Genomic DNA, 27892 nt, shown 5'->3' on the forward strand with positions numbered 1-27892 from the left:
TGTAATTATATCACGAGCCCGTTTCGATGCTCGAATCGGTTAAAGGCCTACCGAGCCCTTATTTCGCGTCTAATTACTCCCTAGTTCGAGGCGAGAGGGTGAAAGACAACTAAAAGGGTGTTCCATGGGATCGATAGAGCAAACGAGACGTAAGAAAGGTGTATATGACAAAGTTTGTGCCCGGCCAAGCCGTAAAACGTTGTTTTCTAACCGACGAAGGAAAAGAGATAAGCGGGACAAGACTGCTATCTAAACGAACCGGAAGACTTTTACTTAGCCAGTTACTGTAAACGTTTGCCCTTACGTGCAACAAGTCATAATAAAATCTTACGGCATACAGATGACGTTCCTCGATGAATCACACCCTTTATACATACATACATGACCACAAATGACGAATAAAATTAATCTCGCTGAAAGGATGACATTCCGACTGACTGGTTGGTTAGGGTGGAAAAAAGGTAAAGGACAGTCCGATGAAAATTGTCTCGAAGACGAATCTGTCAAGGAAAGCTGTCGTTTTCGGCTAGATCGTATCAGTGGATGCTGAGAAGAGAAAGGAAAGTTTTCTTAGTAACGCCTGAGAAATATTACCCTTTATCACATCCTGCTACGATCATTGCCGACCAATACATAGAAAGAGCTTTATTCTCGATCCCCTTTCAATCTCCTGATGGGACAATTTCCTTCGAAACGGCGAATGATCAGCCAATATCTATTTCTATACCTTTTTCTGGGACCCTCCCACTATCCGCCCGGTTCACCGATCGCCAACCTATTTCTATTAGCCATTTATGGTCGATGAGTTACTTTATGTAGTTCCATTGATCCTGTTGGCCGTTCAATTCTGTCGTATCAGAGTTCGGATAAAACGCCAGCCCATTGTTATCTTGTGGACCGCGTTAGGGGCGAGCCGGCTGCTGGATTCATCGAACCTAACACACAATCTAATCTACGGAAAGGAAGAAGTAAGTTTCGTCGTTCTGCGTCGGATGCGTGGAGAGGACCGTCGCGTACGAGATTGTTTTTCAGCTCGGGGTAAACTCTATTTTTCACGTTTCGCCCACTACGCTCAGAGAAATTGATTTTACCGAAGAAGGGGATGCTCGGATTCGATAAAACGTAATAGCAGATTCGGGCAGAATCGGACGATAATAATTACATCAGATAAAAAAAGAGAACGAAAACGTAAAAAATTCTCATCGATCGAAAGGCTTAGTAGGAATAGAGGTGAAACAACGTGACCTTGAACCGCTGGGACGTGTAATTTCACGTCCCCCTTTGTTACTCTATTACGAGCACGTCTCATCCTAAACGTCTTCACCCTTATCTCGAGGCTGGTAAATAAACGAAAGCGAAGCGACACTAAATTTCCTACGACTTCGCGTATCGGCAAAATCGGAGATTCAGGTCACGATAATCTTCAAGCCTGATACTGCTCGTACACGCTGCTCTGATTCAGCAGTTACACCCTGACTGATGTTATTCCGTTACGATTTGCAGCAACGATCACAACCATAATCACGAACTCGACACGTGTGATGTAAAGCGCGGTATATGTAACATTGTGGTAGGGTCGTCTTTGCGAAACAACGAGCGAGGGCTACAGTCGTTATTTTTACGTCAGAATTCGCAAGGGGGCCTCGTGTTCGGGACAAAGCTGCGTACGACGTGGCAAACGAGCCGAGGATAATTCGGTCTCCGTTTGTCTCTGGATCAGCCGAAGGAAAAGCCCACCCACCTCCGCATCCCTCTTCGAAACTCACGAGGACCTGTGTTTAACAGAACTCTTGCGGGAACTGGCGCCCTCCTTCGATTTCTTCCTCGCCAGTTCGAAACTTGTGACTGTCATGGAGATATTTTCACGATATATTTTCCACGTTGCACGTTTGATTCAATCGGCTCATCGATTTTTCTTATTGTTTTGTACTTCGTTTCTCTCTTTTCCGTGGTATTTTTCTGAGATTTGTGATATCGCGCAATCACATTCTTTGGTTTAAAGGAGTTTGGCGTAGTTAGCTTTTAATATACGATGAATATGATCAGTTGAATCGTTATGTAGATGCATTAAATGCACCCGTACGTGGTATCTGGTATACTATTATATCTGAACATAATACATCCGAATATAACTGAATCATTATCTGATGAAGTAATTGCCACTACATGTGCAACTGCGTGCACAATTACAAACGAACCATTGATTATTGTAGATAGAAAGATATTGTTTAGTCCTGTGTTTATCGCGATTAATCCGATAGATACTTGCCAGATCTTTCTAAATATTTTTAAGCAGCCAAATTGTAAAGTGTATTACTGATGAAGAGTAATTGTCATACATATTTTAATATTATAAAATTAAGCATTCTTTTTAATTTGAAAAAATGCCTGTAGCATAGATTAATGTATCCGTGTACTACGCAGGATTAATTATTCAAATTTAATTCGAGTTTAGCTGTCAGCCATTTTATTCCGCGAAAGTGAAGTAGGTAGAGATAGACAACAGCGATTTGGTCGAAAGCATCACAATAGACGATCCAATTGGAATTATCGACGATTGTTACGAGTAGTCATTATCTATGACGTACATAATAGGGATTGAAATTTTCATTGGATAACAAAAGTAGTACGTTGCATAATAACGGAACAACAATGAAAGCGCGTGACTAGTTCGGGTCGGATTAGAAGCAAGGCGTATAATACTCAGTTACTTATTTATAGTGAACCAATTAAATTTGCCGGTTTATCTAACTAATTGAAGCACAGTTAAGAGGCTAACGCAATTACGACAAATTGATTGTACTTGTCCGCGTAATTACCGGGCTCGGGCAATGTGAAAAAGGAATCATCGATCGTTTCATCCACGCGTTGATTATGATCCTTTCATTCATTAGCTCTCATAACGAGAAATTGAAGCGATAGCTCGTGTATTCGTAACGTGATCAAATGGTGTGATCGATTCGTTATTAAACTATAATGGCGTAATTTAATCCTAAAGGGAAACGTTAGATTACATCATTCTTATGAAATAAAAAATCAGACACCATGTTAAATACAGCGTTTTTAATCGAGAATAATGTACAAGAAAGTTTCTTTACAATTACGTAAACGCGATGATCCTTGATTTCGTTAAGCTGTAGACGGTATTGAGTAAAAATCAATTTATTTCAGTGCATCTGATCGCCAACACGGTGAGCAGGGCATTAAAATACATCGACGGTTTTTCATTCTTCTTCTCCCACTTCGTTGTTTTATTCGTTTCGTGTTAGAGTAAGCTGGGCTTCGCTGTGCAAATGTAGCGAACGCCTTATAGGGAAGAAGATAAATTGATGCGGTTACTCAAATCAAACGGTAGTATTCAGCTGTTGCGAGTTACTAAGCTGCACGGCGTTCACTGCAAACAGTGATTTATAATATTTAATGAAAGACGATGATCGCATCTGTGCGCGGAACTACTTAATATGGAAAGTAATTTGAGATGGTGAAACATTGCGATTTATGTAATACGTGTCATGTGGAAATATAGATTTCGAAGACTTGGCGTTTGTTGGCCAAACATTTAATATTTGCGATTCTTATATATGACAATGTCTGTGCAATGTCGAATCACTCTGACGAATACTCGTCAGAACACGCATCCATCGTAACTAAAGTTTGGAAAACGAAACTCAGTTTTCAACGTTAACATCCATTATCACATTCACTCGCAAACAAACAACAAAATAATTTGATTTTAGGAAATCAATCATCATGAATAATACGAACTCGGCGACAGAAGATAAAGCACGAGGAAACGTCCGAACGAGAAACGATGGAGAGTTTCGAAAGCGGTCTCGGCTTTTCAATTCTCGTTTACTCGGTCACCCAAAGCATCCTGCTTTTACCATCATTTTTAATTCAGGTTACCACGTTCAAGTTGCGAATGAATGTACCGAGGAACCCCGACCGTGCTTCCGCGTGTCGACCCCATTAACGACGTAGCGGTGGAAGCGAAAAAGCCCGGAATATTTTTAATTGGACCGCAAACTTTGTCGGTACTGGACTCTTGTTGCGAGTTTTCCTAGACAGACGAGACTGGTGCGGAAAAACGCTGAACTCAGAAATGGCATCAACCATGCCTGAGTCTTGATCGTCGTCGATTTTTCTTTTCCTTTCTACCCTCTTCTTTATCTTTTTTTTTTTTACATTCTTCCTCGTATGCTACGGATAACTGGAGAATAAAGAGAGGAAGCGAGAAAGGATGAAATGGAAAAACGACCAAGTTGGAATCTTGTCAAGTACACGAACCAGATGTAACACGCACCAGATTTGAAGCTCGCTCATACGAGACACGAATTTGTGCTACAAGAGATCGTGCAGGAAACAACATACGCGTGCGCACCGTACGTGGGAGAAGCTGAAATTGGGAAGAACGAGAGGGATCGGTGTTCGAACGACCATGCTCGTGAATCTTGCACGAGGGATGCTACAGCAGCGGTGAAATCTGAAACGAGCGAGCGTTACATCGATTGCGTACACCCAAGCTGTCGTCGCGCTGCGGAAATTAAAAATTGAAGCGAACCTTACGCGCAAAATTAAGTGGCACTCGGCGTTTGACAAAAAATTTTGTCGATTGCTCTTTACCAAGAAAGAAATTGTTAAATTTGAACTACTAGCATGAAAGTTTCGAATCGAATGATTCATCGAGTTGAGATATTCTTGAATTTCATTGGTGCAAAAATTCCGACGTAACGAGGCGTTCTGATACGGAGAAGAATGATAACTCGAAGGGAAAAACATTTATCATTTCACCTGTGTTTCCGTGTTCTATAAGAAAAATGAATTTCCGAGCAATTTTCTGGGAAACATGCCACCGTCGTTGAAGGCTTCTAAATATTCAACATGTAAAACCTTACACAAAAAAGAAAAAACGGAACCGCTAAAACCCGAAGCATTTACAGGGAAACACGTAGAAGCTGGTTCGCTACTACACTGAATTCCACGAAAATTCACCGGCAGAGAATTAAATCGCGCATACGGCCACGGAAAAGAAAATATTTTTCCTTGATGCACGAAACACGCGCGATAAAGTTACGTTGTTTCCTTGCCGAGCTACTTTCAACCGGTCTTAAAAGCGTAACTCCTACGTTCCCTCCGCTCTCGTCTCTTTCCTCAGCGTCCTGGCTACAGTTGCAAATCTACTCGCAAGAAAGCACCTGCGAGGGAGAACGTAAATTAATTTAAAACGTACGATTAAGAGGTGAAAAAAAATTTCGCGTCGCAGCGACGCTCACCGCTGTCTCGTAAATTTCGTGTATTGCAACACACGAATCGCGGCATGAAATTACGCTGTTCTCCGGCGGTCTCTGGCCTCTAAAGAGTTTCCACGAAAATTAGTCCAGTGTCCGCGTTAACGTGAATACGGTCATGTTTAAGCAAACGCAGGTATACACGTATGTATGTGCAGAATCCTTTGAGACAAGTCGATTGTGTTCGTTTCGGCCCTCTTCTCCAATATTAAAACAAAGCCATGAAGTCGTCCTGGAGGGTTGATCATGGATTGAGGCATCACTGGGGAGAAGTGAGAGAAGCGCGCTTGATCTTTATATGGACTCGTCACGGAATGTTTCATTCGTGCAAAAATAGGGTTGTGGTTAACTTGATTTCAACGTCGGTGAATGTCGCAATTAGACGCGCGTCACGTCGCGGCGAACGAAATCCTCAAAGCTTCGTTCGACTATTTCTCAATGGCTGAACAATCGCTGCATGGATTTACGTAATAAATGTTAGGACATAAAGGAACAACCGGGTCGAGATCGTGCACGGTCATCAAACATATTATCCGTGTGGGGCGGTTGGCGACCGCGTCTCTTTGTCCTGCGGTTTGGTTGAGGTTTCACGCAGCAATTGAATAAATATTCATTAGCGTAATTAGTATGCGCGCGCGACGCACTATCCCGCGGACCAGCAGTGTGCCTTTAATTGCAGACTTCTCTGCCGTACTTTTTCGTTTCGTGGTTTATAATTTGCTGGCTCAGGGCTCGCGCACTTTGATGACGCGCGTATTTCGGAAGCCTGGCAAAAGCATCGCTAATTTCCCCACTGGGATCGCAATTTAATAAAATAATCGGAATAACGTACCGATGATGCGTAACAGTCAATCGATCTCGCCAAAGTATTCGTTATCATACGATAGAAAAATGGAATAATAACCATGTGATAAGCGTTCAAAGTGTGTTTATTCGTACTCAAAATTAGACAAACTAAGGCGCTTTAATATATTTGGTTCGCAACTGTGTATCTCATTTGGGGTTAGGAACGTTTCACGGTTTTCGGGGCGGGTATTCGCTTGGTGTTATAATTGCAGATACGCTGAACAGGATTTCTGTTGCACAGATCCAATGAATATTCTAGAAACCTTTGGAAACGTTATGCTCACCTTCTGTAGTCAATTTTCTACGTATTTGCCTTTCATAGGTCAGTATAGATAATTATGTGTATTTATAGAATTTTAAGAAACGTGGGTGTTGAAAATTCGAAATTGAGAAGACGTATCTAATGAAATTCTGTCATATAATTTGATGATGCCGATATAGCACAATTCCTCTTCGCGGAATATCGAAATCCGGATATCAATATAATAGTCTGCTACATGTACACGTGCATCCTTTGAATGATTCTTGATGTACTATCAACGAGGCAGGATTGATCGTCTTGTATATCGATTTCTGGGCCGTGTAAATGATATCACTGTAACCGATAATATATATATATCTGATGTATATCAGTTTCAAGAGTGTTATGATGTTAAATGATCTACCGCAATTTCCCTATTGTATTCTCAAGTAATCCTGATATGTTGCAACTTGTTAGCAAAGATTTAAAGAACTTTCATATTTTCTGTATCATATTCTGATTTGTAAATAACGATCAACGATAGGCTTTTGTAAATTTCACCGAATTTTGATTCTGAAAATGTCATACTTATTCCTGTATTATTCGTACGATAACTGCATAATTTATTCCAGCCACGTTTTCATTCATTATCTCGATTATGTAACCATTCATATTTAAAGTAGATAAAAGCAAACCAATTTACTCAACGAAATGAATTTCACAACGATAGCTAATACCGCGACGGGCGATTCGCATAACGGAATTTACGGATTTAAAAGGATATCAAACCAAACATGGACTTTTAATTTCACTTTTTCCAAGGGTATTTATTATCCGTGAATGTCGGTCATTGTTTCCCGATCGCCGACTGCATTTCGTTTCACGAAGAGTTTTCAGTTTATACGCAGGAATCATATATCTGATGAACTTTCGAACACGAATTATCGTTCGTTATTTTTTCTATAAAAAAAAAGAAAAGATGGGACTTCCGAAGTGGCTATGTTCCACAGGTCATGTTTGCCAATCTCGTATATGATACCATTCGTAAACTACATCCGCCATTTTCGATCGAAATCCAAGCAAACGATAAACATTTAATATTCTCCTCGCAAGATGTGTTTATCAAAGTACTACCAACAAAATGAAACAAATGTCTTTCCGTGTATCGAAATCGGTACGATATACGCGCAAAGTAATCCATTATATTCGCGGATAAAAATAGCGAACAGTCGTCATTGCAAACAGCGAACGTGGAGTGCGGTACGTGGAACGCATCGCGAGAACGGAAACGACGCAAATCGTAACTTCGACAAACGAGCAACCGCAATCTGCAAAAAAATATGAACAACGATACCTTTCCCTGTGCAATCGTGGCTCACGAAACACGACCGCGCGCGGGCCATTTTCCGAAATTGCCCCGACCGAATTTCTACCGCAACGTGTCCACGGTACTGCGTTTCCCGTAGAAAGCATAAATAAAAATGTTTTTATTTTCGATTATTTGCCTACTGCACGAAAAATCCTCGTTCACTCGTCGCTCGGTTAACGGCATCAATCAATCGCATAATTTCGATTTCACGTTCGATTCCTGTGCTAGTTGAATTGAAAAGTTCGTGTACCGGATAGTATAAGAGGCTGAATTTTTCTAAAATATATGTACAAATATGGTGCAATGAGATAAGAATACCGACTAATCTATTGGCACGCACAGTTGTCTGCTGGGCGGTCTTAATTTAGGTACCTAATATTTTAACACTTTAAATTTTGTTTGTATCAATTATTAATAACAATAAATAATAATTTTAATTAAAAACTAGAATATATTGTACAGAAATTTTTAGTGTGAAAAAATTAATATATCAGTGAATTAGCACTATGAGGACCGGTGACGCTATGTATTAACTAACTATTAATATACTATCTTTCTGCTTTACAAATATTCGAGATTCTTGAATTTTTCTAGAAATAGAATAGAAACGAAACTGGCTGAGCTTTGTAGTCTTAATAATCGATCACAAAAGCATAATTCATGAACTTCTTCACTGAACTGATAAATCAAACCGAAAAACTTTTTCTTACTCCATTTACAGGAAGAAAAAGAAGGACAGACGGAGAGAAACAAGATGCCGTTAAGATGAAAAGAGACAAAAGGCTGAGGCGAAAGAAGGATGTTCCGACAGCGAAGAATTTCATAACCTCTTAATTGCACATACCACGATAGCGCCACTCATTTACATTTATATATCGCATTCCAATAGCTCGACGCTTGGTATGCTTCAGCCTATATTTTTCTGCTCGCGTTTTCGCAAGAGAATTTTCATGCGATCATAGGGCTCGCTGTTTGACTCGAGTTCGATCTTCGATATGGGGTGCGATTATTTCGCGTTCGCTATTGGAAATTCTCGTGTAGAAATCGGAAATACAAAATCAAATACACGTTAAATCTTGATTTACTACAAATTAGTTCAAATAAATTAATCACATATACATTATCCTGTCAATCTATATTTAATTATATATAATATATAATTATGTACATATATATAAATAATTATTAATACGAATATTATATCTAAGTGAATTATAAATGCTTTAAAATTATATATGGCAGAGTTTAAATTATACAATATATTAAAGTCGTCTGTTATATGATTTTAGATGATCATTAAGGTCACGTTCATTCCAGGAACTTTTATCTTTCAGAAACGCGATCTAAGATAGTATTATGTGTATATAAGATTAATGTATTGTTTAACTGATTACGTCTGCAATTTATATCCTTGCCCGTGCTTATTACGTTCCTTTTGATAAATTAATATAGAGAATGGATACTACCTCGCTGACATAACTATAATGAATTTCTTTTTCTAAGAATAGCCGGCGTAACTCGAGTAACCAAAGATTACATGTAGTTAAGAAGCTGAGATAATTTTAGAAGTTACAGAAGATAACTTGGGTACAATCAACCATAAAAAGGCTCGCACTTATCAAAATGGGAATATTTGAAATTATCTAACAATAATTGATTATCTGGTAATCGTCGAAGAAGAACTGTTTTCATTCTTGACAGCGTAAAAAGATCGTAAACGTCGACTAAACAAAGTAAATATTCTCCGTGCGAAATATGCGCAGCCGTATAGAAATAAATTTAACAGCATAAGAGGATCCGTTACCGGCGAATATCAGAATGTTAATTTCTTGACGTTAATCCGTTGATCGGCTGATATGGAGAGACGGGATCGGCCGATAATGGCTCGTAAAACGCTCGTCAGATGAGGCGTGTGTGAATCGAAGCAGTATCAACAACGGTAAGAACGCAGCAACGAGTGGCGCCGGAAAAAAGGGCTTTCATTAAGGACGTAACAACGAGTGGTAATGAGAAAAACAGGTTTCACGTGAAATAACGGCCACGAGAAAGCATGTTCTTACCTGGATGGAATGCGGTTATCGAAGAGAATCACTTTTGCCCTCTTATGCCCTAATTGCTTTCAGTCGGACAACGAGAGGCTACAGCCGTTTCGATAACAGTTAAATCTTCAGCGGATCATCCGTCTATCCACGTTGGACCAAGTGTTTTGGCTCGCGCGTTTCGCGCAAAATGGCGCGGCGCGTTCACGCGATCGCGCTGTGTGTGCATCGAACTAAAAAGGTAGGAAAATTTATAGGATTCGTTGCGCAATTATGTAAGATGCAGAGATAAATCGAAAACGTGATACGCATTCTTTCTCAACGCGGAGAACTCCGAACGTGGCTCCGCGTTCCAACATGTCACAAAAATGAAGCGCGAATGTATATCGCTGCATCTGGAGACGGATGAGGAATAAATCTGCGCGATGGGCATGAGCGGGAGGAACGAGCGAAAAAGGCAATGCGGTAGACAGGGTAAATAATTCTAGATCGTTGCGTGAGGCAATAAATAACGGACGAGGCTAGCATTTTAATTGATTACCCGCTTTAACGTTCGGATAGCTGGAGGATTCCTATTTGGGAACGTACGAGCTACGGTTGTTCGTTACCGGTTAGACGTATTTTTAAAATACAAAGTTGCTCTGCCAGCGAGAATCGATAAATAGTAGATTCCACATCGGGAACATGATTTTTACGTGGCTCAACACACGAATTCACTTGAGTAATTGTACTATATTTCTATATTTATTATTCATTACCTGCATTACTATTTGTTACCATTTAACTTCACTCCACGACGCTTATCCACGATCGAACGTATAGTCGTATAGTCTTCGTATTGTAGTACATAAAACTTCGCATCGTCGTATTTATCGCTGTATCTTTAAAGACCGCGCCGTTTAGTTTCGAAACCGAGCGCGAAACCGTCGTTGTTGATTTTACGAGATACTGAAATTTGCGACACAAACGGTCATCGTAACGTTCCCAGTTAGATAGCACAATCGAACTCATAAAGATCCTACAAGGAATAACGAACCGACGATATAAGTACGGTGAAGCCGCGAATGCGCGGTCTTACTGTCTCGCGAGAGAAGCTAGGCGTATTAAAGCGTATCCACAAGCTTGCAATATACATAATGTCTGGCCGCCTAGAATGTACCGACACGGTCACGTAAATTCAAAGTGTAAGGTTATGGATGATATACAACGCATCGTCGTTGGGATATTTCCTGATTGGCCGAGCCATTAGGAACGAGCTGGCCGCTATACGAACAGCTCGCATCACGGCCAGATGAGAAACGACGTCGTTTTCGCGGTGCACTTCTACACAGTTGGATTAACGGCGCAACAGTCGCCAATTTTCTCGAATAATAAGATCGTTCGGGAAAACGATTTTGCCGGAACAGTTACATCGTCATTGCACCGGCGCCGCGGCGGTCGCAGGTGCCTTCATCTCTGTTCTCGGTTCCTATTGTTGTTTTTCTTCTTTCCGTTCTTCCAGGTTTAATGGCTGACTAACAACTTGTTAATAGCTAACCGAGTTTAGAGAATTTCTCTGGGTATAGTGGTCATTATTTTTTGTAACGTGGCGGTGAAGAAATTGTAATTGATCGAGACGTGGATTCGTGTATTTAAATGTTACATGAGTGATGTTTGATCTTAGGAAGATACTTGCATTATGCAGAAATGCTAAGGGTGCAGAACACGATAAATTGAATTTTCCGCCTTTCATAGACCAACAGTTTCGAAATTCGATATGCTGTCAAGTAGCTATCACATCAAAACTGTCTTTTCATTTGATTTTCATTTTCAGGCACAAATAGATATTTCTGTCACTCTCTTGAAAATTTCTCAATTCATAAATACTTTTACTGAAAATAAAAGTGCAAAATTCCATTTCCATTCCATTATTATATTGTCAGGTATCAGAAAATTAAGTCAGAAATAGATACCGCAAAACTATTTCAATTGCAAAAATTGAAGGTCTCTGAGAATATTCGAGTCCTTCCATCAATAAATTTTTATTCACGACTGAGTTTCAAAAATTAAATATCGGGTATCCTTGGAAGCTATTATAAAATGGAACATCGGCCCGAGGGAAATCGCTTCCTGTCTCTTCATCGTTACCCTCTTTTCACCGTAATCGAACCTCATCTACCTTTCGGTATTCATTCTTAACGAAAAGGTAGCTAGCTATCTGTAAGTTTGCTGATCAACATCCTTCCGTCCAATAAAGTTCGCTTTTAGGTAAAACTTACATCATATCCCGCGCGATTGACTCGATCCGCGAACGAAGAATCAAGCGGAGGGGATCGTTGACCCGATGACCTGCAAAGGAGTCGCATATGCCCGCCCGATTATATCGATTCGCCCCGTATTCGTAAAAGCCTTTACCAATCGTACTTTTTATTGACTTTAAATAACGCAGGGGCGTATTTGCGTAAACGCATCAAAATTATCAGTAGTCGAACATAAACTCAAACGATCGTATACTATTCGTTGAATGTTACGTGTAGGAGAGCGATTATTTTCGTGCGTTAGATTCGAATAAAGAGAATTTATAAATGACACGAATAGTTAAATTAATAGATGACCTGTGTCAACAATATTTTCCCGATAACGAGATATAGAGATATAGGAGTGTTTATTTTCGATTCGGTATAGAATTGCGTTAGGTTTAAGGTGAAATTCAATTTAATGGCACAATGATGTTATTCGAGGAACGATTACTTATTTCTGCAACCATGAATCTTGTCCACGTTCGTCGATTTGTTCGGTATGTGTATTCGCGAGTTGCGTAAATGCGATTTAGATAGCGACGAAATTGTAAGCGCTGGTTTGCTCGGTGGCGATTCATTCCGACGAAAACGGAATGGAAATTTATTTGCGCTCGTTTGGTCGTCGATTAAAATAAACACGACTTTCCCGACCGTGGTGAAACAAAAAGAGTGGAAAAGGACATCCAGAAAATGGAACACCGCGAATTAACAGGGAAAAGTGCGCGCTGTGTATTGCGTCGACTAACAATGTTAGAAAGGACGTTCCCCGCATCGATCTCGTTCGTGATCACGTGGGTGGAATTATATAATACGATTGTTCGCCAGCCACGGATTCAAGCACCGTCCATAAATCCAACTTCGAATCTAGCAGGTACTCGTGGAATTGATTAGTTGCGCGACTAGCACGACCGAAGTTGTGCTGTTACTATAATAGTAAATCCTGTACTTTCATCAACTTTACAGTCCTATCGGCCTACCCTCTCTGTTGTGAATTCGACCACCATACAAACAATAACCTGATCAAACCCCAGGAGAAAATATTAAATCTCAAATAAATCACGAGTATATTCGATACTCCTACGCATGTACACGTTTGTGAATTGTACACCAAATTGTGTACCCGTGCGATACTGTTTAATTAATGTGATAAATGCTCAATGAAAAAAATATCTCGACCAATAAATACGGAATAATTCAATCGATCGCGTGTTGATGCCGTTCGGGGAATACAAAAGGAGATTTTTAACACGCGATGTAGCAATGTGTCTTCGGGTTAGTAAATATTAGCTGCTGTTGTCGTAGATAGATTTTGTAGAGAAGCGTAGACTCGTAGATAGCTGACAAACGGAACATTCGTCATAATTTAGAAAACGTCGGGCCACGTGCATGCGTTTATCACTGTGGTGAAACGCAGCGACGCATTGGCGCCAGCGATATCGCGATTGTCAACCGTGACCTGTTTATATATGATGGGAATTCTTTATGGACATATTTCTAAGGATCGTTTTGCCGGGGATGAACTTGCGCCAAACAATTTCGGACGATACGTATCTCGTACCGCGTATTTTGCAATAATATCTGACGGAATATATTTCGTGCTGTTTCGAGTATTCTTCCTTGACGAACGAGAACCAACGAGCGATATTAAGCGTAGAGCTTCGTTTGTTTGTTTTTCTGGATGTTCTTTTTTATACAAGGATTATTGACGGGGTGGTACGCGAAAGATGTACAACATAAATTTACCTTGCAAACCTGACAAACAGACGTGACACTATTGTGAAGAACAGATAGCGTCGCGATTTTCATGCAGAATTCACGCGCGTCTTCGGTTAAGTCAATCGAACACGTAAGAAACTATCCACATCTTGGGCTACGACTAACGTATAAAGGAAACGATGTGCTACTTGCGAAACACACTATCTTGATGCTTTACAATGTAGTTTCTTTTTTATATAATGGTCTTGGTGAAATGAAATGATAACTGAATAATTTACAATTAGTTTTACTGCAATCCATGAACTTTTGTATTTCAATCACGCTTTCGTTTTAAAATAGAACAGAGAGTACTTGTATCGTTCTAGTATTATTTAGCGTAAAGCTATTTGACGTAGGACTAAAACGAAAAGCCATACATACCAATAAAAACTTGTTCATATTTTCTCCAAGCTTGAGATATTTTCTAAAAGAGTACAATTGGATAAAAGATAATTTAACAATAAGAATTCCCTATGCAGTAAATTACTCAGATACAAAAAAGAATAAAAAAATTTCAATTGTTTACTTAAATTGAACATGCACACTTTGTCATTACACAGAATCATTTTTCAAAATGTTTTATACAATACGCATAATACATTCATAAATGATTCCTACAAGTGTTCGAATACTTTTATGAATTACTCTATAAATATCTGCTGGATCCATGGCAAAAAATCGATACAAAGACACGATTTGGCTGACAAAGTCCACGAAGTTCCTGTCTCCAAGAAATATGGGAACTGTTATCTCTGTCGTAGAAAGAAAAAAGGAAACGTGCAACGTACGCAAATTACTTTTTCTTTCTACAAAGTGAACTGCTGCACACGCCACAATGACGTTTCTCTTTCGCGCGGCTCTTCCTCAAAGCAGCCTGTTCCCGGCGTTAGATCTCTCGCCCGGGTACGTGCCAATATTCCCCTCTCGCAGCGTTCTCGCGGCGTTCTTGCATCGAAAATACCAAGAGAGAAGTATCAATATTTCCTGCGAATTGATAACCGCCTCGCACAGTCGGCCACTATAAAGTATATCGAAGGGTCGCGGTTCGGAAAGTATTGCGCAACTACGTACGTGCAAAGTGTTTGCCGCGGAGCCATGGAACGTGAGATTCTTTACGGACGCATTTTATATGCAGAGCATCGTGTTTGCTCGCGTTCTTGGTTGCCTCATGGTTTGGGACGGTCGGAAACAGAGCCGACAGAGAGGGATGCCGGAAATTTTGCTACCGGTTTATTGCGGCCAACTTGTTTAGAAACTCGCCATGCCGCGCGAAATATTTAACTTGCCTCGGTCGCTAAGCTACCGAGAAGAAACGCCATTCTCGAGCCCGCGTATAACGCATCTTCTATTAATAGTAAATTCCCCTGATACATAGATTTCGGGTATTCGAAAGTTGTACGGATTGCGTATAACTGAACCTTGCGATATTCGTGACACGGAATTTCGATCCCCGCAACTGTGATCCGCTGGCTCGTTCATGGTCCTAAATATGCTTTTATCTTTGGTATGAAGATGTAACTGTAGCACTGTAAATGTAGCAATGTAAAAGTGGCAAGTTAAATTAATATTTTGGTTACATTAGTATACATGTAGAATAGGATTTCGTGTTATAGGGGTAAATATAGGATAATCGTAATAAACTGGAAGCAATAGCGCGTAAAAGCTGTTGAATCTGAATTCTCTAGCAGCATACAGCATCAAAGTTTCACCTCGTTTCGTTTTGTCGAGGAATTTTCATTAGAATCCCAGTGTACCGAAGGAAGTGTAGAACGAGGCAAACACGAACGGAGGGATGGGGATAAGAGAATGGAGGTGGTAATATTATTGCTACTTTATTGCCAGGCAGCTTGCTTAAAAACTTGGAGCGCAACCGGAGAATCGTCTGGAGAGAATAATAGAAAAGTTACACGGTTGAGGCTGACGTTTGTATATGTTGAGGATGGAGAATATAGACAGTAGCGCACCTGGGTAATGTGTATCAACGGGAAGCTTTATTTATAGATATTAATTCGTTGTGAAAATTTTACAGAGATACTTCATTGTCTGAGAACATAGTCCGGCTTTGATGGCCGGTTGTAAACTACAAGATAGTCTAATTAGAAAGTTAACCGAGTTTCGACAACAACCACAAGAAACATTCCGTTACGTGCTACAGCTTATGTGCTCTTAAGGGAGTTCCGTGCCCAGATTGCATCGAAATGCATACGCACGATATACTAGATCGTAGCGAGCTGTTTTGGCTCTATATTACTAGATAACGTATCATTAAAATGATAAATGACATAAGAACAGATTATGAAGCTATTTGTTATAGGTAAAATACTGTATATATCTATTTATTTAATCACCAATTCTTAATTATCATGAGTATGTAACAATTCTGAGAGTGAATTCCAGATCATAATATTTTTCAATATCAAACTTTAAATTCTAAATCGTAGAAGTTATGGGATTTACTGTAAATCTGTGGCAAATTTCCTACACTTGCGATCAGAGGATTACACATCAAAGACGTAATTCTCACAAGTACTCTCCTCAACTATTCTTTTTTACAAATACCGTGACGCTTCCTGCGATGAGCTTCTGGGAGACTATCTAGGACCAAATCAGAGTTGAGAGAGGTTTGAAATGTCTATTCCATGCTGAGTTCCACGATTTTACTAGTATGGTCCACAACGCGATTTTGCCAAACCAACTCAGATACGACCAGACTTTTCATCTTTAAAATGTATTCGTATTTGAATTTCTCAGATGCTGAAGTAATGTGGGGTGGATCCCACTACATTTTCCATTTTGAGATCCCTGGCTAGTCCCGACTAGATCTTCCCAGAACTAATGTACTCCAACTTGGGTTTTTGACTTACAACCATGGCGTGGGTTTTGTAAACATGGTATCAGTAAGAGATCGCTCTCACTATTCTAGTGTGTTTGTATGCCCGTTATAGGACTAAAATCTCGAAAATTGTTAAAGTTATAGTGCTCGTAATATTTGCTATTTGTATACGTAGATTTATCTAGGAAAGCTGAGCTATGACTTTTAAGCTATCATTTAATTAATCTTTCTTCATTTTCCTAGTAAGATGACATGAGATTTCAGTATTGTCCTGGCGTAGTAACCATACTAGATATCGTGATGGAAATGCGGCTGTTCTATTGATATAATCGTGCAGGGGAAATTGGGACACTCAGGTTGAACTGCACATGAATGATCAAGTTCCATACTAAACACGTCAGGCTCGACGTACCGCCTGATATTAATCAAAAGTGACATAATGAACCATGCAGTTTGCAATTCATCAGATATGCTCTTTATAAATTGTGACTGTCAATACAATGCCATTGTGAAATTGTTTTAATAACAGAATAAGGCTAATTACGTATACATCTACATACGTATGTATATCTCATGTATAATTTCAAGAAAATATATTTGTTACAATTAAATGTTCTTTATTAGTAAGATGAGCAATAATGTTCGTAAAATGCAACAATGGATTATGCATTAGTTTTATTATTAATTCGCTGTATTTTGTTTGTGAAAGTGTTATTTAACTTTACTTTTCGTTCCACGATTTTATTTAAAAGCATTCCCAATGAAATAAAGCAATTACGTTATACTCACCGAAAGAAGGTGTTTACAATGCATGAAACTGGATTTATTTCATCGTTCTAGAGTTACGTTTCGAATACGTGTTAACTTATGCGCTAATAATAAATTACACGATGCATTATGGGATCAAATAAAACCTTTGCATTTTCTTGAATTTCTGTATCAGCAAAAATATCGTACTATAGGTATTCCAACTGATAGAAAAATAGGCTTTCGGCGTAAAATGTTTCGCGGTAAAACCACCGATACGTAGTAGAATGCACGTGGTTGTCTACGTACACAAATATTATAATATATTATCTATCTCGATATAAGTAAGATCTTCCAAAAAGAGGAATGATTCGACGGTTGAACGCACATTAAAATCGACGATATTTCAATTGAGTCATTTCAGTTTCGAAGCAATACCCTTGCTCGAATATAAAGTGGGCGGTAGTTACCAAGTAAAAATTGGTTATTCACTGTGACATAGTGGAGCAGAACGTCGCATCTTACAAATACTAATAGTTATTTCGGTTATCTCATCGAGGCATATCTCCGATAAATAAATTTTCCAAAATACTAGCTCGAATTATCCGAGACACGAGCGACGACGGGAAAATCTATTAATGTACTTTAGTCTCGTGTCATTTCTCTGCCCCTAACTTGAGTTTACGTCGTCGCTTTAACACATTCGAATCGCATAATGACGTGACAACAAGCTCCGGGAAGTGTGTCGCGAAATATTGATACACGTCCGCTGGGAGTGTCGCACCGCGAGAAATTTTATTATCGCGATATATTCGGTGTCTCGTGATATTCTGAATAGCTTGGGATTACATTTAACGTCCTAGACACCGCGAAATGAGTGCGCGTCAATCCTCGCACAACATTCGACCAATTAACACGCTGCTGTATTTCCCGATGCTTAACCAGTTTAATTCAACGTTCTGTTAACGACTTTAAGTATCTGGCGCGAAGTAAATTCCATATTTGCCATGGAACTATAAATAACGTTATTATACGAGTACCATAATTATCATTATTAACTCTTTCTTCTGGTATGTTAAAAAATCTATCGGAATTTAATCGAAGAGTCGTTGGATTCTATCGAGAGTATCGCGAAGCGTTACTATTATGGGTATACATTGCGCGAGCCATTCTAATTGTTTTTAAACATTTTGATGGACGTGGAAATATCACATATGAGTATTTTCAGCTAGTAAGTAAATGTGTCATACTTTAAGGCTCTTGTTCTTAACAAACAAAATAATGTTGAGTCGATGGGATGTGAGCAATCCAACGGTGGACAAATGAAGTCGGTGAATTTATCTTAGGCAGCTTTCGAGTCGTATTTCGAGATATATACGAAATCGTGGCGTGCAGCTGCGCCGATATATTGCATTTCAACGGGAAGGATTTCGCTATCGCGGGAGAATCACGCGCGACCAGCGAAAAGTGCATTGACCAAAATGAGCCTGGCTGCAGGGACATCGCGTACCCAGCCGTTCGTATCGATTCTGTGCGAAGTGCCGATAAGAGCTGTCAACCGAACAGCACTTTATAACGAGGGAATGAGGTGAAAAAGGGAGGACGCTGCTAGAGCACAGAGAGAAAAGAGGGACTGAGGAGAAGAAAAGAGAGAGGGCGAAGCACAAGGTTTGCTGAAAATTGTCCTACGCCCCGCGTCTTATCGCAAACACCTCGCAAATGACAGGGAAAAAAATTGCTACGCGCCTACCAAACTGTAACGGAGCTCGATCGAGTGGCTCGAAAGAAGCCGTGAAAATGTGAGTTCATTACGAACCGACCGAATGATTTATTTCTTCGCGGTAACAAGGTAAATGACGCGGGACCGATCCACTCTGAATATTAAAGATTATAATAGATCGTTAACTTTTCGATATTCACGTGGGGTTTGCGTTTTTAACGCGTTATCAACGCGTTCAGAAATTCTACTTGCGTCTGACTAATCACGTAACGATTCTACTCAAGCACGAATTTTTCCTTCGAACCCGTTTATTCTCAGATACTATAACTATAAAATACTTATTATTAACTTATTATACTCGATAGCATCTTTGGATACGTGTCCACAATGAATTCGACCGTGGGAAAGTCCAAATGGCCGCGAGAGGATGGTGGCAATTTCAAAAACTTTCATCGGGGGATAACGAATCTGGTACCGGGGATTTATGCACGGTGCGGAATTATTTGCGGCTTCCTGGGAAGATTAAAAAACTGATCCGGCGACGAGTAAATCCGCCACGACTAATTTGGTCCGAGAACACGGCGGATATTCGCTAGTTCCAGGGCTTAAGACTTCCCCTTGTCCCTTGGTCACCGGCCTTCCGCCGTTCTGGCCATCATCCCAGCTCTACTGTTCCTTGTACTGAGCTCGGGAGATCTATCGCGTAATTCCCACTCCTCGTCCTTATTTATGGCGGTTTTCTTCGCTTCATCCTTCACCGTTGGCAGTTTGTCAAAGTTGTGTGAGTTCGTTCAACATCGTAAATTAATTGTGGCCTTCAATTAACCCTTCACCCTAGTCCTAGGAGTTACAAGCCTTGGGCCGTATCGCTTCTCCCAAAGTCCCGGTTGCTCGAGCAAACACCATAATTATTTAAGGTTCTGTACCTCTGAATCCATTCTTCTTAACCATTATGAAATGTATACAGGCGTATTGTTCCGTTAATCGGCCCGTCGTAGTTTACCCAAGTGTTTGCTCCGTGAAATTGTAAACGTTTACAGTACGGTTTAAGGTTAACAGGATTAATACGGACTATTGGATGCTTTTAATTATCGCGCACCCACGGTGCTCGAGGTCACAAGATTAACCCCTTCGGGCTGCTTGTCGACGGTATCTTCATTTAGGTGGGTTAACTCTGTATCGAGCGTTATTTGGAATTACACACATATGGAAAGAACAAACGGATAATTGAATAAAGCGAGTAGTAAAAATACAAAAAGATTTCTCAGTAAATTAAGGGCAATTAAGAGATGGATAAAATCGATCGAGAATATTGTAGACCAGCCATGGTTAATGTCTTCGCTTAATCGAAAAGTTTTCACAGATGGCGAACGCGATTCGTTCGCATGCAGCGAGAAGCGACTGGCCCGGTAATTAATTACAATCAATATTCCCTAATCTTCGGCTGGCAGAAACTCCGCAAGTGGGCTATACACTTTGTGGGAGTATTTATCACGTTAAAACGGGCCACTTCTGTTACGAAGTTCGAACCAGTTATTACCATCCATCGTGCGTCCTAGTCATCCACACGTCCGATCGAGCGAAATACCAGTATCCCTGCTAGCAGACCGATAAAGCAGCAGTTATCAGAACGTGGACGAGGAAGCCGGGGTGAGAACGAGAGGAAGCAAACGGGGAGAGAAGGACGGGGATAGAGTGTGAGCGAGCTTCCACCTCAGAACTAAGCAAGTCACGCACGCACAATCTCCATACATCACCGTCGGAGCGTGTAAACTTTTCAACTGCCTCGCATATCCTGCCTGCACCGACTACCCTCCGGCACCGGCGGCTGAGTCTTTCTCTACACCGATTTTCCTTCCTTCTACTTGTCGTTTCACGTACACCAGAGCTCTCCGTGTGCACCATCTCATCCCATTCTATCCCATCTTATCGTTCGCCCAGCCCACTGGCGCAGGGCCACAAATTATTGAAGCTCAATTGAAGCGAAGGAAGACTTCGACCGGCTAAACGCATCTACGTCCTCGATTCTTTTTCGCAGGACTCCGTTTTATACCCTCCGCCATTCGACCTGCTACCATCTTCTTTTTTCGCGTCTTTCCTTAACCCTCTCGTATACGTTCTATTTTCCTTCTTACAACGATCTTTACCTATCTATTCCGTTTTCATCGCTAACCTTTTCCCAGGTTTCAGGATTATTCAGAATCCCGGGGGTTACGGCAGAAAGGTGGTGAAAGGAGAAAAGACATGGAGCTTAGCGAACGTCCGAGGACAGTTCTAACCAGCGATCGCCCAAAGGCAAGCTTTTCGTAACATGCAATTATTTGGAATTTCCGTTCGATATCCTCTTCGCAGTGAAACTTTATTTGACCGTAATTAACCAGAGTCCCTCGAAAATTGTCCATGTGTCGTCAGAAATAGAATGCGTGTCATCGCTGCTCGATGTGAATTATTAACTCTGTTTTGCGAATTTCCCGTCGATCGAATTATCCGATAGACTGTATCGCGTTGAATCGTTAATGATGTACCTTTCTACAAAATGTACTCGACGAAAATTCTTGGCGTTTAATCGAAAGAGAAAATGTTAACGCTGGACACCGGGTTGGCTTTGAATATTCATCGTTCGCCTATAACTGGGTTAACATTCCACTAGATAGGATATTAATGGTGACGTTGGAACGCTAGTAATGTGGAATTTATGTTGTGGAAATAATTGTTGCAAAAAATCGTAAGCGCCCCGGGTAAGATCTTTAATCATCGTTCTGTTCGGTCTTGTCAACCCCAGAGAGCCGGGTGCTCAACCCGCATTAAGGCTGTGTGACGAAGGATACGATGCCACACGGGAGAGAACGTTATGGCAATTTTCTTTTGTTGATAGGAAATAAAAGTCAACGATTAACGAGCAATTTCAAGAACCGACAAACGAACCAATGAAGGACCGAACATTTTAATTATTCAAATAGATAGAATACGAAACAAATTCCAGGATGAAGCGTGAGAAATTAAATGTACAACCAGTGAACGGAGACAAATGGCGTGGTTAAGATGATGTTATTCCACCCATACTTGCGATGTGTACGTGACGAAAGCTGATGCACGTGACAAGATCGTAAAAGTGAGGATCGTTTCCGACGTGATTCGTAGTTGAGCAAGTGGCCTTAAACGTTCAAAATCTTTGACCCGGTTCTCTGTATCAACCGTGAAACTATCTTCGACTTTAAAAGTTTCGCAATCAGAAATTTCGAGAACAAAAGTGGACCAATATTTAATAAACTGAGCTATTCGTTAAATTGTAAGCGTTGTCAGCGTTCGATGCAACAGCTGAACAGAAAGAATGAATTCTCTTGCTTTTGTATGGTTAATACAACTTGTTGGGATGAATCAACAATATTATAAAGTTCATTTCTTTTTCCAACACCTCGTTTATTTAGTAAACAAATATTTAGATGAAAATATTTCATAATTTTACAAGAGTTCCAACCGATCCACACGAAGATATGGACGGTGCAAAATCATCGAGCGACCGAGCGAATTCTAAATCTCCGCGTCGATTCGCAGCGAGAGCTCTTAATTTTACAGCTCAATCCACTGCTGGCACCGAAACATTCCCGGGTCCCGGGGAAAATAGTCGGCAAAGCGAAAAGAGACGGCAATAATCGTTGGTAGGTTAATAGGGGCTTCAACCGTTCCTGACAAATTGTACGACACATATATATACAGGGGAGGGTTAACGAATGACCAGGACGGCGAACGTTTATCGTGTCCACGGTACGGAATCGTACAGACGGGGTCGTTTCCAACTCCATGAACCTTCCAGCTGCCGGAAGCTTAAGAGCCACCTAGACCAGAGAAACCGCACCGAGCTGGCCGGAGATCCTAAGCCGACGTTGTTATATATTGTGCACGGATTATGCCGAAATGTGTGAACCAACACCTTGACTAAGCGCGATCTATTCTAACCCTTTCGTCCACGAGGAAGCAATCCCTGGATGGAACACGGGCTCGTCGGGCAACCGCGATCTTCTTTACTACAACTAACCCCTCTTTTCGATCCGCGTATCCTGTGGTACCTCATTTCCTCTCGTTAGATACGTCGCTTAAGCTTAGTTTCCGCCGAAAAGTGTTATCGATCTACGAGCGGCAGCCGGCTCTCCAATTGGCCAAGTTACCCTCGCTACCCTATTACATATATGTGTGTATATATGTCTGTATACGCTATTACAGTTTGCTTGATAAGTATAGATAATCGTTTTAACTAGTTTTGAGCTACCCGTAAATTTAAATACGAGCGAAATTTCGGGATAGGAGAAAAGTCGTATTGTAACGAGAAGTCGTATTGTAAGTTCGAGTGGCTCGTTAAACCTATGTAGTTGGAGTCTCTAATCGTTAGGCTGTGTCGTTATTCTCTAGTTTCTATTCTAAAGTGTTGTACTTTTCATGAGTGGTCGAATGCGATGTCATCGTTTTTAAACAACGTACTGGCGAACACTCGTCCAATATTTCTGAAATAACGAGCAGGTTTCGAATTACGATTCTCGAAGCAAATCAGAAATGCTATTATTTCGTAGTACACGGCCTACGGTAGACGACGAGAGTCAAAATATTGGGACATGTTTGACAAAGATCATTCGAAAACCTATCTTCGAGATATATCGTTACGGGTAGAAGTATTATTCGAGTGTAGATATACGCTGCCATAAGTGTCGATGTATCGATGATCATTATTTCGAGAGTGCGCGCATGAATGGCGTTCATTAATTGCTTCGAATAATATTAGACTTTTCTGTATTTTCAATTAAATAATATTCCTATGAAACTGTATTATGAAACTCGGATACAAATTATTCCAATCGTCGCATATGGGAACTCAATTTCCCTGTTTCCATTTTATGTGTGACACAATAACGAAAGGAGAATACAAAGTGAAAAATTTCCAGGAAGATCCGTACAACATGCGCGCGACCATCAGTCACATAGTTCCATAATAAAGGGTGTATGATTTCAAAGATGGAACAAAAATAAATGGAAATATGGCACGGCCCTTTCGTAAAAAGGGACGCGTGAAAAGCTGTTGTAAGGTGATACTGGCCGGTTGAACCCTCCAACACTCGACCCCGTTGATGTGCCACCTTTCCGTTGCGATATACCCGCAAAGAGGATCGGATTTGTTATGACATGAAACTATTCGAAACTCGATCTCCAAGGGAAGGGTTTAATATTTTGACAGGGGTCTTCCGCCCCTGAGGTACGTGTCATTGCACATATTTCCGGTACCAATCGCTTTATACGATCGCGTTTGGTATAACCGATCGTGACACTTCTTGGTTTCAGAAATTCTCCTGGAGCCACACACCTGCTTCGAGGACTGCTGCCGTTGCTCTCTTTTTCCCGTTGAATAAACGAGCTATGTGTTTCTCACGTACATTGTGAGGGAACGAATTTCGTGAAAGTCGAAATCGTCTGTTTTAAGCCGATCAAAATCACGTATTTCGTGGACGAATCTGACACGCGACTTTTTTCGCTCCGCGTCTTCTCGGAAGTTTAACGATAACCAATATAGTCAAGGGAGCTTTTATTCGCGATTTACGAAGATCGAGGACAGAGAGTTTTGGAAGATGAGAGTTGCTGACTGCAAACTAGAGTCTGAATACTCAATCAACGAGTATTCTTTAGGGTTTTAAGAGCGTTTAAAAGGGCGAGGGTGAATAGCGGAACAAAGTTCGATGAATTGTATTTCGGGATGTGAATCGATCAGGGGATTCACAAAAAAGCACCGAGGTTTGCTTATCTTAAAATAAGTTATAAAATATGTGTATTTGCGCGCATATCTAAATAATAAAGATCAGTTTAATTTTGCGAAATAAAACGATGAAACCAATTATTTGTACTTTTCCTCAAACGATTTAACTCTATATACAAGTCTGATAATGTTAAGTAAACTTGGACGAGATGAAAGCGCAGGTATTTTTTCAAAAATGCTGGAAGACGTTTATTGCTTTCTGCGTGCAGACGTGTGGTGGAAATATCATATGTCACACGACGTCGACGGAAATGGGAAAGTAACGAGAAAAGCGGTGGGCAGATAATAAAGGATTTTACGCAATCAGACGAAATTCGGTCCGTCGTGTCAGTCGAGTACTTCCGTCATTGCATTCTAAACAATGAAGAATAAACGTCCGGGAGTTGTTCCGGCAAAGCGTCAATCGGTCTATCTCCAGTCAATCTTAACGTGCTTGAGTTAATTGACAATCATTTAATTAGCATTTCCGGAGGAGATCTAATGAGCCTCCAGCATTGTGGAATTGTTCGTTGAAAAACAAAAAGAAAATAGTAGTGATTTGACAGAATAAAATTTGAATCCTCTAATACACATACTTGAATGCATACAAATGTGTGCTAAGATTTAACTTGCGGTCTATCATTATTTATTACTTGTTTAATAATTTATTCGTGACTACTATTCTGCCCTCCTTAAGACATGTATTATCGATTATTTTTTCATGATCATCTGAAGATGTTAATATTAGCGAAGATATTTAATGTATATGGAAATTAGAGAATATTCTGTATTCTATGTTCTAATGAAATTTTAAACTGTTTTATATAACGTATATAGTATATTCATAAAGAGTTCCTATAAATGTTCCGTGTATTCTATATTCTGTCTATATTCTGTACACTTTCTAATGAAATTTCAAAATGCTTTATATAACACACATAATGTGTTCCTAAGAAGTTTCTATAAATGTTTAAACACTTTCTCGATGTATTGAAATAGTTGGAAAAGTTCTTCATATTTTTTTTCATTTAAGAAGAAGTATATCATACAAGTTGTTACGAAATAATGGTTGAATATTTGAAAATTGAGTGAAGAAAAATAAAGATGGCACAAAAAATGGCAGAACTTGGGTTTTCTTTCAAAATGATAGATAATAAATTTTAATTAAAGAGGACAGTAGATATTATTCCACAACGGGTATAACGTATTACGGGTATAACGGGTATTCGTTACAGTTGTATTGCTTCTTACAAAGAACCACAGAGAATGATGCGGTGTAGCTGGAGATACTAATTTCGTAGCTATATCTCGCTCAGTGTCCTTTTTTAGGCGAAACACGTGGCCGAGCTTCATTGAAAAAGCATCGTGTTCTAAAGTTAACAGTATTGCGCCACCGAATAAACTTACTAGTTCTTAGTAGACGCGCTTCGAGTCTCTCTCTCGAGGGAGCTACGAGCTTTGATATCCTGAGGTGTTGATTACGTCTTGAGATAGATAACACACCGTCAGTTTCATAGAGTACACGGTATACCGTGTCAAAGGCCTAGAAGCGTCACGGGACTTTCCACCTCGGGACGAATTATTATAATTAACCGTCGAATCGATTTAACATTAAATCCTTCGCAAGCTGACGTGCCAGACGGGAATTCAACACGAACGTGACATCCTCTCTCTTTGTTTTCTTCTACTATCACTTGCTTTCCTTCACACGCTTTTAATCTTTGTGTATGTATGGAATTCTTTTAAGATTTACTTATGTTGTATCAAATAGAAACTATTGTTTTATTATTATTATTATTATTATTATTGTTGTTGTATTATTGGATTCCAAGTATTAGAATTAAAACAGCTCTAATTTTTATGAAGCAACGTTTAGATGTTTATTCACCTGCGCATATTGTGATTATGATTTTGTACTGGAGTTTTTAAAATATCCAATATGGTAAAAACAGTAACGTATATTAATCCCATAACCAAAAAAAAAAACAGTTTTGGTAATATGGAATTGATTAATCAGTTTAAAAATTGCTTATATTCTTTCCTTGTATTTATATGTATACAGAAGGTTGCGAAGAAATATGACGAAAGAGTAATTAAAAGTTGGGATTGTAGAAGGAAAGGAATCGTATTATGGAAAAACTTCAACAAAGATCGAGTGATTGAGGAATAGAACATTTACAGAAATTACTACGGTCTATGTATTGACGTTTATGTTAGATAATGACAAGGTAAGCTGACATTTAACATCGTAGTATCAACCAAAACCCGATCCCATTCTGAAATTGAATGGAACCACGTGTTATGATAACTAGCCAATTAACCATTGTACGTAACCGTTACGTCGCGTTGATCCTTGCACGGACCAAGGGAAAACAGGGTTGGTCCTCCTGCGAATACTCGTGGATTCGCGGCAGCTCATCCGAACCGCACTGTTGTCTACCGACTGCTAGAGTTCGGTTGGCCGGATAGGACACTCTAATTCGTTGCAATCAGGGGAGCCTTCGTTGCTGTTTGCCTACCTTGTTGCGCCTCTATTAGTTCCGCGTCAGAAAGCATGCTCACGTGATTTGTATCTCCAATGCGCCACTTCGTCTGGACCAGAAGCGTGCGTAAGTTTCGCGTTCAAAGAAACCTTGAACCCTACACGAAAGGCCCCTTTAGCATGGTCGTTTTGCCCTTTAATGTGGCTGTAATTTTGAGTAAATTCCTAGTTGCGTTCAACGATAGATCAAATTAGTTTGAGTTTGAAACGATGAGGGACTTTCAGTGGCGAACGTTTAAATACGCTTTAAAAGATGCAAGTGGATAATGGATGCAATGATTAAACGGCTGCGCAACTGCATAGAATATTGTCTTCTTTTTGTATCTTCGTGAAAGGTTCAAACCATTAAGGAAATGATTAGCGAGAAATATAATTATACTTAATTGTACTGAAAAGCATAATTACACGATACACGCCAAATGAAAGTTATAATTTTTTATATAATGCATATCTTCGT

The 27892-nt window shown here is 40.0% G+C and overlaps 1 protein-coding gene and 1 long non-coding RNA gene across 2 annotated transcripts in view; one reads left to right on the plus strand and one right to left on the minus strand.

Annotated features, from left to right (window-relative positions):
* Positions 1 to 27892, plus strand: part of Timp (Tissue inhibitor of metalloproteases) — a 339739-nt gene that overhangs the window by 210351 nt on the left and 101496 nt on the right. The gene's annotated exons all lie outside the window — the stretch shown is intronic.
* On the minus strand, positions 6200 to 10599 carry LOC138184791 (uncharacterized). Its single transcript, XR_011174411.1, has 2 exons — positions 10542 to 10599; positions 6200 to 6729 (listed from the first exon to the last, which is right to left on the minus strand). It is a non-coding gene; the product is annotated as an uncharacterized LOC138184791 (long non-coding RNA).

This window comes from Bombus flavifrons, chromosome 11 (assembly GCF_040668555.2).
Source record: "Bombus flavifrons isolate JBK064 chromosome 11, iyBomFlav1_principal, whole genome shotgun sequence".
Lineage (NCBI taxonomy): Eukaryota > Metazoa > Arthropoda > Insecta > Hymenoptera > Apidae > Bombus > Bombus flavifrons.